The sequence below is a fragment of the Narcine bancroftii genome, chromosome 2, assembly GCF_036971445.1.
Source record: "Narcine bancroftii isolate sNarBan1 chromosome 2, sNarBan1.hap1, whole genome shotgun sequence".
Lineage (NCBI taxonomy): Eukaryota > Metazoa > Chordata > Chondrichthyes > Torpediniformes > Narcinidae > Narcine > Narcine bancroftii.
Genome location: NC_091470.1, coordinates 274,756,179 through 274,777,449, shown reverse-complemented (window position 1 = coordinate 274,777,449; position 21,271 = coordinate 274,756,179). Strand labels below are relative to the sequence as shown.

The 21,271-nt window shown below is 42.7% G+C and overlaps 1 protein-coding gene and 1 long non-coding RNA gene across 5 annotated transcripts in view; one reads left to right on the top strand and one right to left on the bottom strand.

Annotated features, from left to right (window-relative positions):
- Positions 1 to 537: 537 nt before the first annotated feature.
- Positions 538 to 21,271, top strand: part of ano10a (anoctamin 10a) — a 95,173-nt gene continuing 74,439 nt past the window's right edge. For 2 of the 4 annotated variants that reach the window (XM_069920974.1, XM_069920971.1), the window contains exon 1: positions 14,120 to 14,228. The gene's annotated coding sequence lies outside the window, so the exon portion shown is untranslated. Of the gene's footprint in view, positions 655 to 14,119; positions 14,229 to 17,645; positions 17,736 to 21,271 lie in introns of those variants that run through there. The other 2 variants (XM_069920972.1, XM_069920973.1) reach the window with 2 other exon arrangements.
- On the bottom strand, positions 8,055 to 14,248 carry LOC138755274 (uncharacterized). Its single transcript, XR_011352158.1, has 3 exons — positions 14,000 to 14,248; positions 11,776 to 11,917; positions 8,055 to 8,307 (listed from the first exon to the last, which is right to left on the bottom strand). It is a non-coding gene; the product is annotated as an uncharacterized lncRNA (long non-coding RNA).

The following is a 21,271-nucleotide window of genomic DNA, read 5'->3' as shown; positions in this document are numbered from 1 at the left end:
CCTCATTGTGTATGGCCTGCAGTTGACCGGTGTGTGCGGAGGCACAGCATCCCCTGGACAAAGCATCTGGAGGGTCAATAATGGCCCCTGGCCGGTAGGTGATGTCAGAACTGTAGATGGAGAGTTTGATCCTCTACCTAGCAATTTTATCATTCTTGATTTTTCCCCTCTTGGCATTGTTGAACATAAATGCGACAAAACTCTGGTCCGTGAGGAGTGTGTAATGCGTGTCGAAAGAACCAAAGACTTGTTGATCCAAACCAAGGCTTTTATTAACTAAAAGACTGGAGGATATCACAAGAAGGTCGACCAGTCCAGAATGACCTGGTCTGGCTAGGAGCAATCCTTTAAGACCTGCCAGTAGGTGGGCTACACTCTCAGCCAATCACAGTCATCCTACACTACCATCTGTACATATGTTCATATACACATTGGTGATAGAATCTGTACTATCACAGAGTGTAAATCTTCTACCAGCCAGGTAGTGCCTCCAGTACCTTACAGCTTCTACAATGGCCTGATCTTCCTTTTCCACAGATGGGTTCTGGAGCTCGTGGCCCTGAAGCGTCCATGAGAAAAAAGCAACCTGCCTGCCTGTCTGATTGAGAGTAGCGGCCAGGGCTATGTCCGAAGCATCACTTTCCACTTGAAAAGGTACGTTCTCATCTACCGCGTGCATGGCGGCTTTCGCATTGTAACTTCAGAGGTAATTAAAAGCTGTCTGGGCTTCGGCCGAAATGGGGAAAGTGGTAGCCTTTAAGAGGGGATGAACCTTGTCAGTGTATTGAGGGACCCACTGGGCGTAATATGAGAAAAACCTCAATCATCTCCTCAAAGCCTTTGTGGGTCCAGGGAGGGTAAGCTCTAACTATCCTATCAGGGTCGGGACCAATGATGGTATTCTCCACCACGTAGCCAGCCAAGGATAGCCAGTCGTGTAGTCCGGAATGCACATTTGTCAGAAGAGTAGGTGAGATTCAGGGTACTCTCCATGTGGAGAAAGCTCTGGAGATTGGTGTCATGGTCTTCTTCCATAGTGTGGCCACAGATGGTGAAATTTTTGAGGTATGGGAAGGTAGCCTTCAACCTGTACTTGTCCACCATTCTGCCCATCTGCCGCTGGAAAATAGACACCCCATTGGTAGAAAGGGACCCTCCAGAACTGATAGAGTTGACCATTAGCCTCAAATGCTGTGTACGGGTGAACCTCAGAATGGATTGGCAGCTTGTGATAGGCAGCTTTCAGGTCGATGGTCGAATAGGCCCGATACTGCGTGATATCATTCACCGTATCCAAAATACAAGGGAGGGGGTATGCATCCAGGAGTGTGTATCTGTTAATTGTTTGGCTATAGTCAATCACTAAAACTGGTCTTGTTTTCCCCCTTTATGACCACCACTTGCATTCTCCACGGGCTGGTGCTGGGTTCAATGATCCCCTCCTCCAGCAGGCGTTGGGTCTCCGTCTTTATAAACTCCCTGTGTGCCACGCTGTACCTTCTGCTCTTGGTGGTGATGGGCAGGTTTAGGAATGGGGGGGGGGGGGGTCGATGTTCAGCGTGGAGAGGCTACAAGTGGGTTCTGATTTTGAGGGCCCTCTGTTCCAAACCGTTACCGGGGGAAGGGAAGGAGAAAACTCCAAGGTCGCACTTTTAAGGTGACACAGGAAATCCAGACCCAACAATACTGGAGCACACAATTCATCTAGAATGTACATATGAAATTTACAAAATTCCCTCCCCCTTCAAATGACAGATAAACTATACAATGTTTTTGTACACGCGCCAAATGAGACTGGGACGCTAGGAAGATTCAGTAATTAGAGGGGAATATTTTTAAGTTATATTTTTGCACAGTCTGTGACTCTATGACACTTTCCGTGGAGACTGTGTCAATCAGGCACTTGGTCGAATGTCCGTTTACCTTCACCGTCACCATCGAGTTGCTGAGCTGGTGAGGTCTATTCTGGTTGAGAACCAGCGATGCCGGGTTGCTGGAGATGCCGTATTCTTCCCTCGAGTGGCCCCCTCTGTCCTGAGTTGACCTGTGCAGGTAAGATGGTGCTGACCTCATGGTGCGGCAAGATGGCCACCCTCCTTCCTCCTCTAATGATGATGATGGTGCTGAATTCAAAATCGGGCTGCTGCAGGATGGCCACCGAGCCTTTTCATGCCATTTCCATAGGTGGCGGGTTGCACAGCACGTGATCTTGGGCGAGTACCGGGCCGACAGCTTGGGGCTGGAATTGGAACCAGGAGCGGTTCAGGCAGTGAACTTCCCCAGACCTCCCTTTGCATGGCAGACCCTCGCTCAATGTCCCTTCTTCCCACAGCTGGAGCACGCAGAGTCTTTGGCCGGGCAGCAGGCATAGGGGTCCTGTCCCTTGCCGCAGGAAAAGCACTCCCGGGCTCGGGAAGCGGCAGCCATTAGAGTGGGGGTCGCCATAGTGGGAGCAGCTTGTCGTTGGAGGTACTCACCAGAAAGCGCGAGTTCGCTGGCCTCAAGGTCGTTGTTCTTGAGAGTGGCCTGTTCCAGTGATTTTGTCAGCTCGACGTGGCTAGCGAGGTCCTTCCTTCCCGACTCGAGCATTTGCTGCCTCAAGTACATTGATTAGACCCCTGCGACTAGGGTGTCCCAGATCTGTTCATCTTCCCGGATGCGGTCCAAAGTGGCCTCATAGCTGCATTTCGTAGCCAGTGTCCACAAATCCAGCAGGTAGTCGTCGATCGACTCCGGGCCTTTGGCGGCGTAGGAAAACCCAGTGCCTTGCTAGGATCTCATTCAGGGCCTTCATGTAGCGGGTCTTCAGCGCCTTGATGGTAGCCTCATACGTCAGACAGTCTCGGACCGAAGGAGTCACGTGATGGAGTAGTGGCCGGTAGGGGAACTCCAGCCCTCTCCAGAAAAGTTAAAAAAAGATAGAGAAAAAGCAAAGGCACAAACTTAAAAACCAAAACAAAGTGAAAGTAAAATTGTGAAGAAAATGGCAGCGAAGAAAGAAAAACCAAAAACAACGGGAAGAAAAGAAGAAGGAAATACGTCGGAAGAAGAAGGTGAAGGCCTTACCTGTCCGAAGAGGCCCGCCGCGGAGAGAGAGGCCCGCTCCCACAGGTCAGTGGAGGTCCCGGGCTCGGGACTACAAAAATGGCTCGCAGAGCTGAGTAAAAGTGCGCAACCGCGCATGAAAAAAAACACACTGACGGGAGGAGGGAACAGCTGCGGAGTCGATCTCCACAGCTGAGAGAGACACCTGCAGCACAGCAGCAGATGCAGAACACAGACAATAACGACAACAAGAAAGAAAAGGGTAAAAAGAAAACAAGGAAACAACAGATGGTCAATCCAGAGGAAGAAGAAGAACAGAAAGAAGTGGAAGAAGAAGAGAAAAGCAAGACAATGGATATATCTTTTTTTAAAGAATATATGGAATCAGTGAAAGAATGGCAATTACAAGAATTTGATGAGATAAAAAGAAGAATTAAGAATGCAGAAGAAAAAATGAATAAAATGGAAGTGGCCATATCAGAATTGGCAAAAAGAGTGGAAAATATGGAAAAATGAGAAACATTTGTAGATATGGAAGTAAATGACTTAAAAGAGAAATTAGAAGAATCTAATAAAAAAGCTAAAGAGGCACAGGAGCTGTTAGCTCAGAAGATAGATATAATAGAAAACTATAATAGAAGAAATAATATAAAGATAGTGGGCCTTAGGGTCATGGGCCTTAGGTATTGGATCCCCAGGGTCATGGGAAGACCAGAATTACAGGAAGAAATGGAAATAGAGAGGGCACATAGAACTTTAGCCCCGAAACCACAGCCGCAGCAAAAACCAAGATCCATTTTAGTAAAATTCTTAAGATATACAACAAGAGAAAATATATTGGAGAAAGCAATGAAGAAAGTAAGAGAGGACAAAAAGCCACTGGAATATAAAGGTCAAAAAATTTTTTTCTATCCAGACATAAGTTTTGAACTCCTGAAGAAGAGGAAGGAGTTCAATACAACGAAAACGATCTTATGGAAAAAAGGATATAAGTTTATGTTAAGGTACCCAGCGGTACTTAAAATAATTATTCCAGGGCAACAAAACAGACTATTCTCGGATCCAGAGGAAGCAAAGAAATTTGCAGAACAACTACAAAACAAGCAGAGAGATGAAGACATGTAATAAGAGTAAAAATGACCACGATCTATATGTATGTGTGTAAAGGGGTATATGTGTGTATATATATAGTGTGCATACATGAATATATCCATATTTAGAGGAAAATATATAGAGTATAGACAAGAATTAATAAGGGAGGGAAATGGAATAGAGGGAATAAGGAGGGAATTAAAAGAGTGACCTTTGTTACATATGAAAATTGAAATCTTTTCGGGGGGGGTGCTGGGTGGGGAGGAGTTACGGTCACTGCAAAATCAGCTGACATTTGCGAGTGAATTCGCAAATCCAAATGGAGAGGGGAGATGTGTTTGTCCGACAAGGGATAAAGGACAACTCAGGAGGGGGAGGGGAGAATGGGGTTAAAGAAGTTTTAAGTAGGAGAATAAGGAAAATGTTTGATGTTTTAGAAATGTTGTCTTATAAAGTGTTCAAAACAAGAAAACAGAAATGGATAAGAAGGAAAGGTGATGATGGAGAAACGGAAAGGGAAGATAAACAAAGTATAAAATGGCTACGCTGAACTATATGACTTTAAATATTAACGGAATACATAACCAAATTAAAAGGAAGAAACTGCTAAATTTACTGAAAAAAGAAAAAAATGATATAGCATTTGTGCAAGAAACACATTTAACTGAATTGGAGCACAAGAAGTTAAAGAGAGATTGGGTAGGACACGTAACAGCAGCATCGTATAATTCAAAAGCAAGAGGAGTAGCTATATTAATTAGTAAAAATGTGCCAATTAAAATAGAAGAGGAAATAATAGATCCAGCAGGGAGATATGTAATGATAAAATGTCAGATATATTCAGAGTTTTGGAATCTACTCAATGTATATTCACCTAACGAAGAAGATCAAAAGTTTATGCAAGATATTTTTTTGAAGATAGCAGATACGCAAGGGAACATATTAATAGGAGGGGATTTCAACCTGAATTTGGATTCAAATATGGACAAAACTGGGAAAAAAATTAAAAGAAAGAACAAAGTAACAAAATTTATAATTAAATCGATGGAAGAAATGCAACTTTCGGATATATGGAGGAAATAACACCCAAAGGAAAAGGAATATTCATATTACTCAGCTAGACATAAACCATACTCAAGAATAGACCTATTTTTGCAAGATAGAGTAAGAAAAACAGAATATAAAGCTAGAATATTATCGGACCATTCACCCTTAATATTGACAATAAAGTTAGAGGACATCCCTCCAAGAATGTATAGATGGAGATTAAACTCCATGTTACTTAAAAGGCAGGATTTTAGAGAATTCATTGAAAGACAAATTAAAATGTATTTTGAAATAAATACGGAATCAGTGAAAGATAAGTTTATACTATGGGATGCAATGAAAGGGTTCATTAGAGGGCAAATAATAAGTTATGTAACCAAGATGAAGAAGGACTATAATCAGGAAACAGAGCAGTTGGAAAGGGAAATAGTAAATATAGAAAAAGAATTAGCAATGAAGGAAGATACAATTAAAAGAAGAGAATTGGCAGATAAAAAAATAAAATATGAAACACTACAAACATATAAGGTGGAGAAGAATATAATGAAGAACAAACAGAAATATTATGAACTAGGGGAAAAAACGCACAAAATTCTAGCATGGCAGCTTAAGACAGAAGAAGCTAAGAAAATGGTATTGGCATCAAGGAAAAAAAACAAACAAATCACATATAATCCAAAGGAGATCAAGGAAAACTTTAGAGAATTCTATGAACAATTATACCAAACTGAAAACGAAGGGAAAGAAGGGAAAATAGATTAATTTCTAACTAAAATTAAACTACCAAAACTACAAATAGAGGAACAAAATAAATTAACAGAACCATTTGAAATAGTAGAAATACAAGAGATAATAAAAAAAATTACCAAATAATAAAACAGCAGGAGAGGATGGATTCCCAATAGAATTCTATAAAACATTTAAAGATTTATTAATTCCTCCCCTCCTGGAAGTAATCAACCAGATTGATAAAACACAAAGCTTACCAGATTCATGTAAAACAGCAATAATTACAGTAATACTAAAGCAAGGGAAAGATCCACTCGCACCAGCATCATATAGACCAATATCATTACTTAACACAGATTATAAGATAATAGCTAAACTATTAGCAAACAGATTAGCAGAGTATGTACCGAAAATGGTAAATCTAGACCAAACTGGATTTATTAAAAAAAGACACACAACAGACAATATTTGTAAATTTATTAACTTAATTCATGTAGTAGAAGGGAGTAAAGCGCCTGCAGTAGCAGTTGCTTTAGACGCAGAGAAGGCCTTTGACAGAATAGAATGGAATTATTTATTCAAAGTATTGCAAAAATTCAGTTTACCAGAGAAAACCTGGAAATCGGAAGATAATTTGAAAATACAACAATGGTATATAGAAATGAATAAATGTATTCCATTAGAAAAAATAACATATAGTTTAAGAAATAATATTGAAATATTTGAACAAATATGGGAGCCTTACATGAAACACAATAGAGAAAACCTACCGGGGACATTCACTACCTAAATTAACGAAAGGAGAAGGAAATGAAAATAATTGATTCAGTGGAATTTCTTGTTTATTTTTATTGAATGACAACATTGTTTGACTGGTTTAATGTATCCTAGATTTTGTACTTTAAATGGACGGGGGGGGGAGGAGGTAGGGAGGGTGGGATGGGAGGAGGGAGGGGGGGGATAAAATGGCACTGTATATATTTTAAAAGGAAAAAGTATGTATCATGGTTAATGTGGTTTACGGTGTGAAAAATAAAAAATTAAAAAAAAAAGACAGTCTCGGACCACTGCGTACCAGTGAAGCAAGCACAAAACTCAAAAGTCTGTACAGCAGGCTTTATTCTAGTAAAAGTCTGAACACCAGTTCATGATTCGGTGGCTCCTGTGTGACTGGCTCAGGAGGGGCCGCCTCAGGTCTATATTCGGGTCGGCTAATTGACAGCGGCCAGGTGGAGTCAGCCCTTAGGTGGTCTTCCTGCAGTACAGAGATCACCCCCTGCAGTAGGCTGGTGGTCATATCACTACAGTACCCCTTTGTCCTTACCCTTGAGATGAGCACCGACCTCCGGAGCTCATCTGTGTGTCAGACATCCCTGGAAGCAGTCTAGCCAACATGCGAACTCCTCAGCCACACCAGGGGACTGGGGGGTCTATTAACAGTATACTGGGCTTGAGCAACGCCTCCATCCTTGTTTGTAAGCTAATAAAATTGTAGCGTAGATACAAGCTCACACTTGACTGGAGGAAGAACTAATGCTTTTATTAGCTTACAACATAGGTAGGGATCATGAACAAGCTTCAGAGGGGTTCAGGGTTTAGGTGGGAAGCCAGGGTTATATACGGGCACCCAGAGGGAGGGGCCATGAGACGGGACCAGTCATCAGTACAGGACACATCTAGTGAATCCCAGTTCGCTACAGTATGACAATAAACCCATTATCATTTCTGACTCCTGCATATTGAAGATAAGTGTGCATGGACAATTAAATCACTTTTGATCTATGGTCTTCCTAGCAGTTTACAATTTATTAAGAAGAACAATTCAAATTGGAAGACAACAATTATTTGTGTTGAAATCCATCAGCAACAATTTTGCCTACTCACAATCTATCAATGTCTCATTGCAATTTAATGTTTCAATTTTCTCCTAAGCTGTGACTAATCAGTGCTGTTACATACCACCATCCTTTGGTCTTTGTAGTGTTCTCTAATTCATTAACAGATATTTTGTGTAGCTGAAGCCCCGGGCCTTCATTGGCACCTACAGTGCCCTTCATAATGTTTGGGACAAAAACTTTTTTTCCCCTTATTTGCCCCTGTGCTCCACAGTTTTAAATTTGTAATCAAACAATTCACATGGATTAAAGTGCACATTCCAGATTTTATTCAAGGTTATTTGTGTACATTTTAATTTGACCATGTAGAAATTACAGCACTTTTTATTCATAGTTCCCCCATTTCAGGGCACAGGTATATTTAATTGCTTAATTAGTGCAGGTATAAGAGAGCTCGACTTGCTTCTAAGCTTTTGATCACCTTTGGAGTGTGTTGTTGCCATTTTTCAACTTGAGGACCAGGGTTGTGTCAATGAAAGTCAAAGAAGCCATTATGAGGCTGGAAAACAAGAAGAAAACAGTTAGAGACATCGCCCAAACTTTAGAATGATCAAAATCAACAGTTTGGAACATCGTTAAGAAGAAAGAGCGTACTGTGAGTTTAGAAATTGTAAAGGGACTGGAAAGCCAAGGAAAACCTCCACTGCTGATAACAGAAGAATTCTCAACATAATGATGAAAAATCCCCAAATGCCTGTTCAACAGATCAGAAACACTCTTCAGGAGGAAGGTGTGGATGTGTCAATGACTACTGTCCGCAGAAGACTTCATGAACAGAAATACAGAGGCTGCCCTGCAAGTTAGCCACAGAAACAGGATGACCAGATTACAGTTTGGCAAGAAGTATTTAAAAAAGCCTGCAGAATTCTAGATAAAGGATTTGTGGGCAGATGCAACCAAGCTTAACCTGTCTCAGATTGATGGCAAGAGCAAAGTGTGGACGTGTAAAGGAACTGCCCAAGATCAAAAGCGTACCATTTCATGGTGTGAAACATGGTGGTGGAGGTGTTATGGCTTGGGCATGTATGATTGCCACAGGTTTTCTCCAGGGGCTCCAGTTTCCTCCCACTTTTCAAAATGTGTAGGTTAATGGGATGTAAATTGGGTGGTATGGACTCATAGGGGTGAATTGGTATATCAGGGTATCTACTCATCTCCCTTTGCTGCTCCGATGAGCCCCTGGATAGAGTGCTGTATATATAAATTTCAATTTAAATCTTATCTGCTCAAGTTCGAACAAATGTCTCCAAACTCATTGGACGGCGATTCATCCTACAGTAAGACAATGATCCCAAACATACTGCTAAAGGAACAAAACAGATTTTCGAAGGTAAAAACTGGAAAATTCTTGAATTACCAAGTCAGTCACCCAATCTAAATCCAAGTGAGCATGCCTTTCATATGCTGAAGAGAAAACTTATGGGGACAAGCTCCCAAAACAAACAGGAGCTGAAGATGGCTGCAGTAGAGGCTCAGCATCTGGTGATGTCCATGAATCACAATCTTCAAGCAGTCATTTCATGCAAGGGATATGCAACAAAATACTAAACATGACTACTTTAATACACACACTATTGCTATATCCCAAATTTTATGGTACCTGAAATGAGGGGTCTATGTATAAAAAGTGCTGTAATTTCTATATGGTCAAACCAAAATATACACAAATACCCTTTAATAAAAGCTGGAATGTGCACTTCAATCACAAGTGAATTGTTTGATTATAAATTTAAAACTATGAAGCACAACGACAAATAAAGGAAAAAAAAACATGTCTTTGTTCCAAACGTTATGGAGGGCACAGTATGAAATATCAGAAATCTACCTTGGATTCCTCCAATCTTTATACTCAATTTTTCATCATTTTTTATGTGGGATTTATATTTAACCAGACGTTTGACAAACACTTTTTGGAAGTCAATATAAATTACTTCCATAGACATATAGCTCTACTTATTAATCCAAAAATTGAAATAACCATAAGTTATCACCTTCTCTATAAATCCTTGTATGTTCTCTCTAATTAGTTGAGGTTTCTCTAATTGATCAGTCATTTTGTTCTTAGCTGTAGATTCCAATAACTTCCTCGCCAACAGATGTTAAACTATCGATACAATAGGCAATCATCATTTACTTCCATTAAGCATCTATGAGAAAAATGAGAGGGTCATTTGGTCCTCAGTGTGATTTCTATTGTAGTTGTTCCTTGTTTGTCTTAACTTTATTTAGTTCTAATCCTCGATTCATTATTAGTTTATGTAGAATTTCATAGTTATTTTCCTCTCCATCTTCAAATGAAGACTGACAAAATAGAATGCATTTAGTCCTGGACCCATATTGACCTGGGCTTTCCTTTACTTTATGTTTTATAAAAAAGTGTCCTATTAATCTTGATATATATATTGCATTCCCTTTAATATTATTTTATTGTTTCACATTTTGATTTCTTTGCTGTTTCTTTGTATCTTTTCCAGTCCTTTGACTTTATCTGCACTTTAATATGCTCTTTAATTATTTGTTATTTTGGAAAATACAACTCCTCCGCTGAAGGTCATATGCTGGTCCTATTTTGATGCTCTATTTTATTCATCTCTGATTTTACCACAGAGCATTTAGTTTGGCAATCATTGCCATATTCCATTAAGCTTAATCTATAAACTCAGTAATTGCACTGAATCAAATTTATAAAGCAAGCAATAATTGATCATCTTGTTGGGTAACTGTTTACGTATTGTTGGAACATTAGTAAGTCTATTATTCATTACCAAATTTAGTGTGATTAGACAGAAGCATACTGTTTGCTGTGAAAAAGGGTTTGACTAACTTTCTAGTTTAAAATGCTACTACAAATGTTTCTACAAATTTGGCAGAGGCACCTACTTTGATATATTGTAGACACCTGTGGTGCTCATTTAACTATGTTCAATGTCAGTTTATTGTCAAATACATAGGTACAATGTACAGATAAACTGACATATTTTACTTGTTGCAGCCTCAAATTCAAGATGCACGCATCTCCCTGAAAAAATAGACAAATTCTGATTTGTCAGGGCATTAACAATGATATTTTTTAACTGTAGCAACCCTACTAATTTCTTCATCATTCCATTGTTAAATTGATTTCATTTTAAAATATTGAAATATTTCTGGAAAGATCAATGTAAATTACCAAAATCCTGATTTAAAAAAAAATCTTTAATTGTTCCTACCCTGTTTTTGTTATTTGAACAATGAGTGGTGTTGATGGTTATGGAGTGGAGGCAGGTAAGTGTTGTCATTTGACCTGCTGTTCTGGTTCTCACTGCCCCACTGCATGAATTTAACCCTTTCTGAATATCACTAGCAAGCCATACAGTAGAGATATTGGGGCTCCTCCAATTTGGGTCCAACTAGTTCTTCTTGTACAGGTCCTACCTACCCTGGCAGAGAGCCCAAATGATCCATGCACCTGAACACCCTCCTGTACTAACTCCTTAGTCACACATTTAACTGCACTTTTTTCCTATTTCTTGCTTTGCAAAGCAGGTTGGACAATGAATAATTGTGAGATCATAACCTTGGAGGTCCTGATTTAAAAAAAAATTCTACCCAATTCTCTTTGCAGGACCTCTTCTCCCTTCTTTCTTATGTCATCAGTACTGTGGTAAACCACTGTTATGCTATGATTGGCTGCTGCCAGCTGCACACACCTCCCAAGTCTGATCCTACCCATAGCACTTTGCATGCTCCCTGTTCCACTCTGCCTTGATCAGTCAATAGTTAATAAAAGTCAACTTCAGTATTTTGAGATTATTGATGGTGCATCAAGTACCAAATAGACCAAGGCCTCCACTGCTCACTCTTCACTTTTGGAATGTTCTCTCGTGGCATAAGATTTGAATCTTAGTTGTTTGTATTTTATTGCACAGACAAACATGTGATGTGTCAGTGCTCCAGATGATAAAATATGTTATAGCATGGTACTTACAGAGATCTTGTTCAAGACACATAGTTTGGGACATATCTCCCCTGAAATACTTCTGCAAGCCGAGGATGATACATCTGCAGATTTCAGATTTATTGTCAAGAGTTCATACATGATATTCCGTACCACCGCGAGATTTTTTTTCCTGCGGGTGAGGCAGAATTACCACTTACTGGCAGTAAAAAAAACTGACTCAACTCACATATGTAAACAAATAAAGAAATGTAAATAAACTGATTGTGCAACACAGAGAGAGAAAAAAAATCAATAAAGTGCAAAAGCAAGAGTCCTTAAATAAGTCCTTGATTGAGTTTGTCGTTGAGGAGTCTGATGGTGGAGGGGAGCAGCTGCTCCTGAGCCTGGTGGTGCGAGTCTTGTGGCACCTAAACCTCTTTCCTGATGGCAGCAATGAGAACAGAGCATGTACTGGCTGGGTGATGTAAATCCTTAATGATTGCTGCTGTTTCTCTGACTGCAGCGTTCCCCTTATATGTTCTCAGTGGTGGGGATGGTTTTGCCCATGATGTCTTGGGTGTGTCCACTACCTTTACAAACCACATAAGTTTGGCTGAGATCTCATCCCTTGACACCTGTTGTGTCCCTGCTTTAATGCTAGCAGAGCCCATAAAACAAAAGCAGAGTATCTGCTTTGGCATCTGTGGACTCTTTACACTCTATTATCTAGAGTTTAGAAGAATGTGAAGTGACCTCTTTGGAACACATTAAAAACTGAACTCAGAGCTCCCTGGTTATGAATCAGGGACCACAGTTTCAAAGGAAGGGGAAGGTCAGTTGAAACTGAAATGAGTAGAAATATAATTTCCCTTTCACATTTTTTAAAGACCATTCAGTCCATAAAGTTTAAGGCAATCTTAAAAAAAACCTTCAGTCCCATTTCCCTTATTTCTCCTATTCTATCTCACATACTATCAACTAGCCCCAACCCAATTCTCTGCCATTCACTTATGCTAAATTCCATTTACAATAGCTAGTTAACCTATCAGATGTCAATAATTCACTTTTAGCCTCCCTCTGCAATTGAGTATTGCGCTCTCAGATGTCCAAATCAAAAAAGTGCACATGCTGTAAATCTGAAATAGAGTGTTGACTTGCAGGTGTGAGGTTAAATCTACTATTCAAAATAGGATGCCCTCTCTTGTTCAAAGAATGACAGAATGACTCAGGTCAGACCACATCTGCGGAGAGAGAGAGGAGTCAAAGATTTATGGCAACGAGAAAAAGAGAACATCTCAAGAGGGGTAAGGGTGGAGAGAATAGACAGAATGTAATTCTATGCTGACTAAAGTTTTCAAGTGAGGTATCTGAAGAAAACCAATGCAATCACAAGGAGAACATCAAATCTGCACACAGACAGTGCTTGATTTCAGGATTGAACCCAGGTCACTGGTGCTGTGAGCATTAAATATTGTGCTGCAGCAGTACACTATAAGGGTAGTGAACCCTTTTAAGTCCACCAGCCTGGATGACAGCAATAGGTTTCTGGATACAAGGGGAATCATGCGAACAGGGATAGAGTGGACATTCAGTCGTTGAATGGGTACCAGGCCCAATTTTTGTTAAGATAATAGTCAAAGAGTTCTATAACAGGGAAAACGGCCCTTCAGCCCAAATTGTAGGTATATAAAAGTGCTGGAGAAACACAGCAGGTCCTTCAGCATCCAGAGGAGATATCTAATGTTTTGGGCCTGAGCCCTTTGTCAAGGTACGAGCAGAATGGAGGCAGGTGCCTTCATCCGAGGTAAATGTGCAGCTGAAACAGAAAGGAGGATGAGGAGCATAGGCCAACAGGCAAAAGGCCATAGGTGGGCATGGCTAAGTGAGCAGGAGAGAATCGGGGGAGGGGGTAGCTCTGTGAATCCAGAGCTGGAGGAAAGGAGACAGAGGGAGAGGGAATGAGGGGGTGGGGAAGAGGTTGGACCAGTGGAAACTGGAGAAGTCAATGTTAATGCCATCTCGGGAGACATGGAATATCAGGCTGCTCCTTCAATTTACGTGTGGTCTCCACTGGGCAGTGCATGGGACCATGGACAGACATGTCGCCTTGGGAACAGGAATGCAGCCTGCCTTGTCCATTTGGCTCGTATCCCTCGAAACAGTTTTCCTATCCATGCACCTGTCTGAATGTTAACTGTCCTCGCTTCTATGACAGCTCCTCCACTCATTGTGTGGAAAAAAAAACAACCCTCATTCCCTTAAGAACGTTCACCTTAAATCTCTGCCCGCTCCCATTAGGCTTTCTCGTCGTGCCTGCCCTGGGCTCGGCCCCCAGCTCCCAGCCCCGCGCCCTCCGCTGCTCAACAGCGCCACTGCGGTCGGAAGACGAAGCTCGGCCACAAGTGACTGACGGCCAGAGAGGCGCGGCGGGGGGGACGGGTTAGGTGGCACCGTTTCCGTGGCGTCGGGACGGCTGTGGGTGAGCGGCTGAGCCTTCCGCGGTGAGTAGTGGAGTGGGAACGTGCTCACTGCCGTGCAGAGTTACGGCCAAGATGGACCTTTGGTGGGCGGGCGCGGCGGAGGCTGCTGCTCTGCTCTGGGCAGGGCTGGGACCGTGTGTGGCGGCGTGGCAGGCCGCAACACACCTTCCTTCGGGAAAGTCTCTGCTCCCTTATTGGAAAGGAAGTGAGTGCCTGTTCGGCGTGCTGCCCCAGGGAAGGGACCTCGTGTCATTACTGGCTCACTGGGTGGCTTCTCCAGGTGTTAACACCTCCCAAACCCATGCCCATTTCTGCACCTCCATACCCCCCCCCCCCCAACAGTCCGCATCAACCCCTTGCCTTCCCCCCTATGGCATACTCTGCGCCTGCCCTCCACACTCGTTTCCCCCCTTGACAGTATTCTCCGTAGCTTCCCTTAAAACCATAGAACACGACAGCACAGAAAACAGGCCCTTCTGTGCTGAAACATCATTCCACTAGTCCCACTGTCTTGCATCCATTCCATAACCCTCCAGATCACTCCCATCAGAAATAAAACTTCTCACACATGAGTCTCTTTAAAACTGATGACACGACAAGCTTTATTTACAAGTCTGCAGAGTTGGACTCAACTGGCTTCTCACCAGTTAAGCCCCGATACATACAGTGCATTGATTTTTATACCCTTGTTGTTTGCCCTTCCCCTTCTTATTAATACTGTTTTAATTGGTTAGTATTGCAAAAGCATTCTAAGTACAACTGCATTTTTAATTATCACGTTCGTTACGTACGCTGCGAACTCTACATACACTAAATTCTGTTTCTCACCCTTCTTATCAATCTTTTGTCTCCTGCATGTCTCTCACTATGACCATGAAAAGATATGTTTAAAAAAACATGTCCAGCTGAACTTTTTGTCCTTGGCTGCTAGTAAGCTCCCTGTCCGTTCTGGCTTCCCTTTTTATGATTAATCATCACATTTTAACTTAAGCCATTTTAACCTAAGTTCTCTATCTATAACAATCCACCCCTTTCTCTCTTTAAAATGTGTTGAATATATGTATAGATATGAATGGGGATTCTAAGCTAGGGAAGAGAAATGTTTTATGATACATTAATCTCACGCTGAAATAAAAGTCTTACAGGGTCTCCTGTGATGGTGGAAGTGGTACAATTCCAAAACTGAATACTGCTATTAGACAGGGGTAGGCAATTAGTTTTAAAAACAGTGGATAAGAACCAAGTCTGAAATTACCTTCCTTTCTTCCCCAAATGTGGTCCTGAAACAGGACCACTGTATCTCTGCATTTCTTACATTTCACACCTGATAAAGACATAGGCAAACTAAGAAAAATCAAAGAACATAACAATAACATTGTGAATTAAGTCTTTTTGCGAAATCGTAAGGTAAGAGGTTTTTCTCCAGGAATACAAGTCCAATCTGAGTTCGTATCAGGGTCCTGTGGCGCCTCTACAGGTCCCTTAAATCTGGATGCGTGTGTCCACCCCTTCTCTCTTGTTCGTGCTGCAGCTTCTGTAGTTAAGAGAACTTGGTATGGACCTTCCCACTGGGGCTGGAGTTTTTCAGTCTTCCAGGTCTTGATAAGAATCCAGTCTCCTGGTTCCACTTTGTGTAAAGAAAAGTCTAGAGGCGGTGTTTGTGCCAATAGTCCTCTCTTTCGTAAATCTGTAAGAGAGCGTGACAGTGCCTGTAAATAGTTCCTAACAAATATATCCCCTTCCCCCAAGGTGGGACACCCCTCAACTGTACTCCAGAAGGGAAGCCCAAACATCATTTCATAAGGGGACAGCCCTACATCTTTTCGTGGGGCAGTACGAATTCTCAATAAGGCTAGGGGCAGACACTTTATCCAAGGCATTTTAGTTTCCACCATTAACTTTGTCAATTGGATTTTTAGTGTTCCATTCATACGCTCGATCTTCCCTGAGCTTTGTGGATGCCAAGGGGTATGTAATTTCCAAGAGACCTGTAATGCATCACAAATCAATTGCTGGATTTTTGAAGAAAAATGTGGACCCCTGTCTGAGTCTATAGAATCCATTATACCATATCTGGGGATTATCTGCTCTAGGAGGAGGCGAGCTACTGTAGAGGCTGTAGTATTTATTGTTGGGAAGGCTTCTACCCATCGGGTAAAGTGATCTATTATCACCAACAGATATTTCCATCTTTGAACTTGAGGTAACTCTGTGAAGTCGATCTGGATACGTTGAAAAGGGCGTATGGCTAATGGTTGACCTCCCATGGTCCCTGTCCTCATTATCTTCTTATTAATTTTTGTGCATAGGTAACAATTTTGCACCTCTTGTTGGGCCAAGGTGTAGATTCCCTTACACACATATTCTCGAAGCACTGTGTCACATAAGGCTTGGGTGCCCCAGTGGCTCTGATGGTGCAGGTGTTTTAAAATATTGCGAGTTATTTCTTTATTTAGAACCATTCTTCCATCTGGTGTCTTCCATGTTCCATCAGGCAGCTGGCTTGCGCCCAGCTGAGCCATGTCCTTTTCTTCCTTAGCAGTGAAAATGGGAGCCTTCTTTATGCCTTGTCTTATTGGGATTAAGGTCAGCAAACGGACTTCTTGTTGCATGGCTGCCCTTTTAGCTTCTTCATCAGCCAGTCTGTTTCCAATTGCTGTCGGGGTATCTCCCCTCTGATGGCCTGGTATGTAGACCACTGCTATTTCCTGGGGTAATGTCAAGGCTTCTAAAGTCAGAGTAATCATCTGTTCGTGTGCCAATTCCTTTCCTCTTGATGTAATTAGACCACGCTCCTTCCAGATCTTACCAAAGGTATGCACTACCCCGTATGCGTATTTGGAATCAGTGTAAATCGTTCCAGTTTTCTCTGCCAGTATTCTGAGGGCTCTCTGCAAGGCATATACTTCACAGGACTGTGCTGACCAGCTTCCGGGTAGTCTCGTGGATTCTACTACTTTCCAAGTATTTCCTTCTATTATAGCATACCCACTTCTTCTCATTCCGTCAACACATCTGGCGGAGCCGTCAATGTAGAATTCATATCCTTCTCCCAGAGGAGTATCGCAAAGGTCTTCTCAGGTCTTGGTCTGAAGATCCGTCAACTCGACACAGTCGTGCTCCACCTCTCTCTCTGTTTCACTGCCGTATAAAAACTGAGCTGGGTTGCAGCTATTAATCTTTGCAAACTGTAGATCTTCTTCGACCATTAAAATGGTTTCATACTTTAATATGCGAGAATCAGTCAGCCATCGATGGGCAGTTTGTGTTAATAAAACACTCACAGAATGGGAGGTGTACACAGTCATCTTTCCTCCAAAAGTAAGTTTACGTACTTCCTCTACCAACAGAGCAGCAGCCGCTACTCCCTGGATACACGTCGGCCATCCGCGAGACACTGGGTCCATCATTTTGGAAAGGAAAGCCACTGGGTGTCGCTGACCGCCTTTTTCCTGTGTTAAAACTCCCACAGCTGTTCCTTGGTTATGAGTGACAAATAGCTGGAAGGGCTGTTTTAAAGAGGGCAGAGTGAGTACCGGGGCTCGCGTCAGGCGATGCTTCAAGTCCTCAAACCATCCTTCCTCCTCTTGGGTCCATTTCAATGGATATTCATTTTCATTTGTCAGCTTTTCATACATAAACTTCACCAACGCTGAGTAGTCCTCTATCCATAACCTACAGTAACCTAAGAGTCCCAGGAATTGTCTTATTTCCTTCTTATTACGGGGTAACGGCATTCTAGTGATTCCCGCAATCCGTTCAGGGGTAATCCGTTTCTGTCCTTTACTTATCTGGTGTCCCAGATATACCACAGTTCTCTCAACGAACTGTAACTTGTTCCTGGACACCCGTAGACCCTTTTTCCCCAGATAATTCAAGAGTCTAATTGTATCTCCCCTCATTTCTTGTTCCTTGGGTCCTGATAATAGTAAATCGTCCACATACTGCATTAATTGGGAATCATCAGATTGTGGATAGTCCGCCAGGATTTGTTCTAGCATTTGTCCAAACAGGTTCGGAGATTCAGTGAACACTTGGGGCAATACAGTCCACCGAAACTGTCTCCGTCTACCTGTTCATGGATTTTCCCATTCAAACGCAAACATATCTCTACTTTCCTCTTCTAATGGACACGTCCAGAAGGCATCCTTCAAGTCGATAACACTAAACCACTCATGGTCTGGGGGAATCCGACTCATAATAGTATAGGGATTAGGCACCACTGGGTGGCGGGTCTGAACAATAGCATTCAAACTTCTTAGATCCTGAACTAGGCGATAGGATCCATCTGACTTTTTCACTGGGAGTATAGGGGTGTTATAAGGTGACATACATTCTTCTAATAGTCTGTCTCGTATTAGAGTCTCAATTACTGGCTGTAGCCCTTTTCTCCCTTCCAAAGAAATAGGATACTGACGTTTCCTTACCGGCTGATGACCTGGTATTAATGTGACATGTAAAGGTGGGATGTCCAGACCTCCTCGATTTCCCTCCTTATACCAGACTCTCTCGTCAATCTGCCGTTCATCCTCTTCCTTTAGAGCACAGAGGTGGACTCGCACTTCTCCGTCCACAGGGAGAGCACCCAAACCTAGGAGAGCCTGTAAGTCCCTTCCTAGGAGGTTAAATCCAGCCGACGGTAACAACAAGAGGTCTTGTACCCCTTCTCTTTCTTCCAGTTTCACTGTTACTTGGGGAATTATTGATACCATTCTGGGAGCCCCTTCTATCCCAGAAATTGTCAAATTACTTTTTACAGGTTCAGTTCCGATTGGCACAGTTATTACACTACTTCGTTCCGCTCCTGTGTCCACCATAAACACCACCTCTTCTCCCTTGGGACCAATTTTTAGTTTTACCAGGAGTTCCCTCTTATACTTGGTCCCTAACATTTGGAACCCCTGACCCCCCTAATCTTCTTCCATAAGTTCGAGGGCACGCAATTCCCTCTTGTATCGGGGGCATTCCCTCTTAAAGTGTCCTTCCTCATTGCAGTAATAGCACTTAACGAACCTCCGGGGTCTTCCCTCTCTTGGATATCTTGGATTGTTTAGAGGAAGGTTTTGTTTTCTTTCCCCTCTGGATTCGGCATTCATCTGTCGGATAGTCTGTACCATAATCTTTGTCGCCTTCTTTTGATCTTCTTCTTCTCTCTGCACATATACTTTTTGTGCCTTTTTTAACAGTTCACTTAGGGGTTTTTCACTCCAGTCCTCCTCCTTTTCTAGTTTCTTTCTAATGTCTTGCCATGATTTGGAAACAAATTCAATTCGAATAAGCTGTTCACCCATTGGTGTACTAGGGTCCACACCAGCATACTGTTGGACATTCTTTCTCACCCTCTCCAAAAAATCAGTAGGGGACTCGTCTTTCCCCTGGTGGTTCCCAAATGCCTTGGTGAAATTGTGACCCTTTGGCACAGCCTCCCGTATCCCTTTAATTGTCCACTCTCTATATTGTCTCATACTTGCCAATCCCTCGGTGTTCGTTTGTCCCACCTGGGTTCATTTAAGGGATATTTTTGTTCATGGGGTCTGGGGTCCCCAGGTTGTTCATATTCCCACATGAGGAGGGCAGCCCGTCGAATCATCTGCCTCTCCTGGGGTGAGAATAATGTTCCCATTATTGCCTGCATCTCTTTCCACGTATATGTGTTTGGTCCCAGGAATTGGTCGAGCTGTTCAGCCAGTCCTATAGGATCTTCCAATAACATTTTCATTTCTTTCTTAAATCCCCGCACCTCTGTACTAGTTAGGGGAACATTCACATATCCCGTTCCCCCTCCCGGTCCTCCCATAGGAACTTCTCTCAGGGGATTTAGGTTTATTGAAAACTTTGATGGTCCTGGACCAGTCTGGGATCTTGTCCAGGGTCGGTTTACCGGTGGAAGTTTAGGGTCCGACTCCCTTAATTCATCCTTTTTATCCCGGCCCCCTTCGGGGCAATCAGATTCATCACCTTTCCCCTCCGGTAATGAGCTTTCCTCGGGCTCAGTAGGCACCGGGGGAATATAAGGAGGGGGAAGGTTGTCCAGAGGTTCCCATTTCTTTTCTCCCGCTACCCTCAATTTAAAACATTCTGTTAAGGATCCTGGCCAGGGAACCCAACAAAATGCATATGCTGACTCTTCTTGATTCACCTTTTGTCTCGAATTTACATATATGTTTAATGCTTGTCTAACCCAATCCTCATCAGATCCAAATTTCGGCCACCAGACCGAGGAACCTTTAATAGGTTGCTTCGACCAAAGGAGACAATATTGGACCATCTTTTTCTTGTTTTTGTCTCGATATCTTTTACTATCCCAATTTTCAAACATTCTCCCCAAAGGGCTGTCAAGGGGAACTCCCAGGAATTGTCCTGAATTTTCAGACGAGCCCTTAGATTTTGATCCTCCCATTTTCCCACCTAGATCTGTTTATCGTTGCTGAGGACCCTCTCGTTCTGGACCCTACTCCCTTCTTCTCAGACGCCTCGTCGGAGGTACTGTCCCTCCTTCGGTTACCGCTGAGGTTTTCCTGGGGTTGACCCCTCTCTTCTCGGCACTTCGTCGGAGGTGCTGTCCCTCCTTCGGTTACCGCCGAAGTTTCCCTGGGGTCTATCCTAGAGTCCCACGACAGGGTCCTCACGCCACGACAAAAGCTCTATACCTGATCTATTACGTTAGGTTTTTTTTTTATCCAAACAGGTGTATCCCGTTACACCTGTTACCCAATCCCCACACCACAATCGTAAGTCGTCACTTACCAGTGTCTTCCCGGGGATTGAACCGTCACCCTTCTCCTCTCCGTCTTGTCGTGTCACCTTGTCCGGATACCACTCGCTCAAGCCGCCCGTAGCGACGAGCAAGGGACTAGGAGCCGCTGAACTCAGCGGGGTGCACCGCCTCCGATGTCCCTCTTCTCGCCTCCCCTCACGGCCGGAGTGTAGATCCCGGACGAGCCCCCATTTGTCAGAAATAAAACTTCTCACACATGAGTCTCTTTAAAACTGATGACACGACAAGCTTTATTTACAAGTCTGCAGAGTTGGACTCAACTGGCTTCTCACCAGTTAAGCCCCGA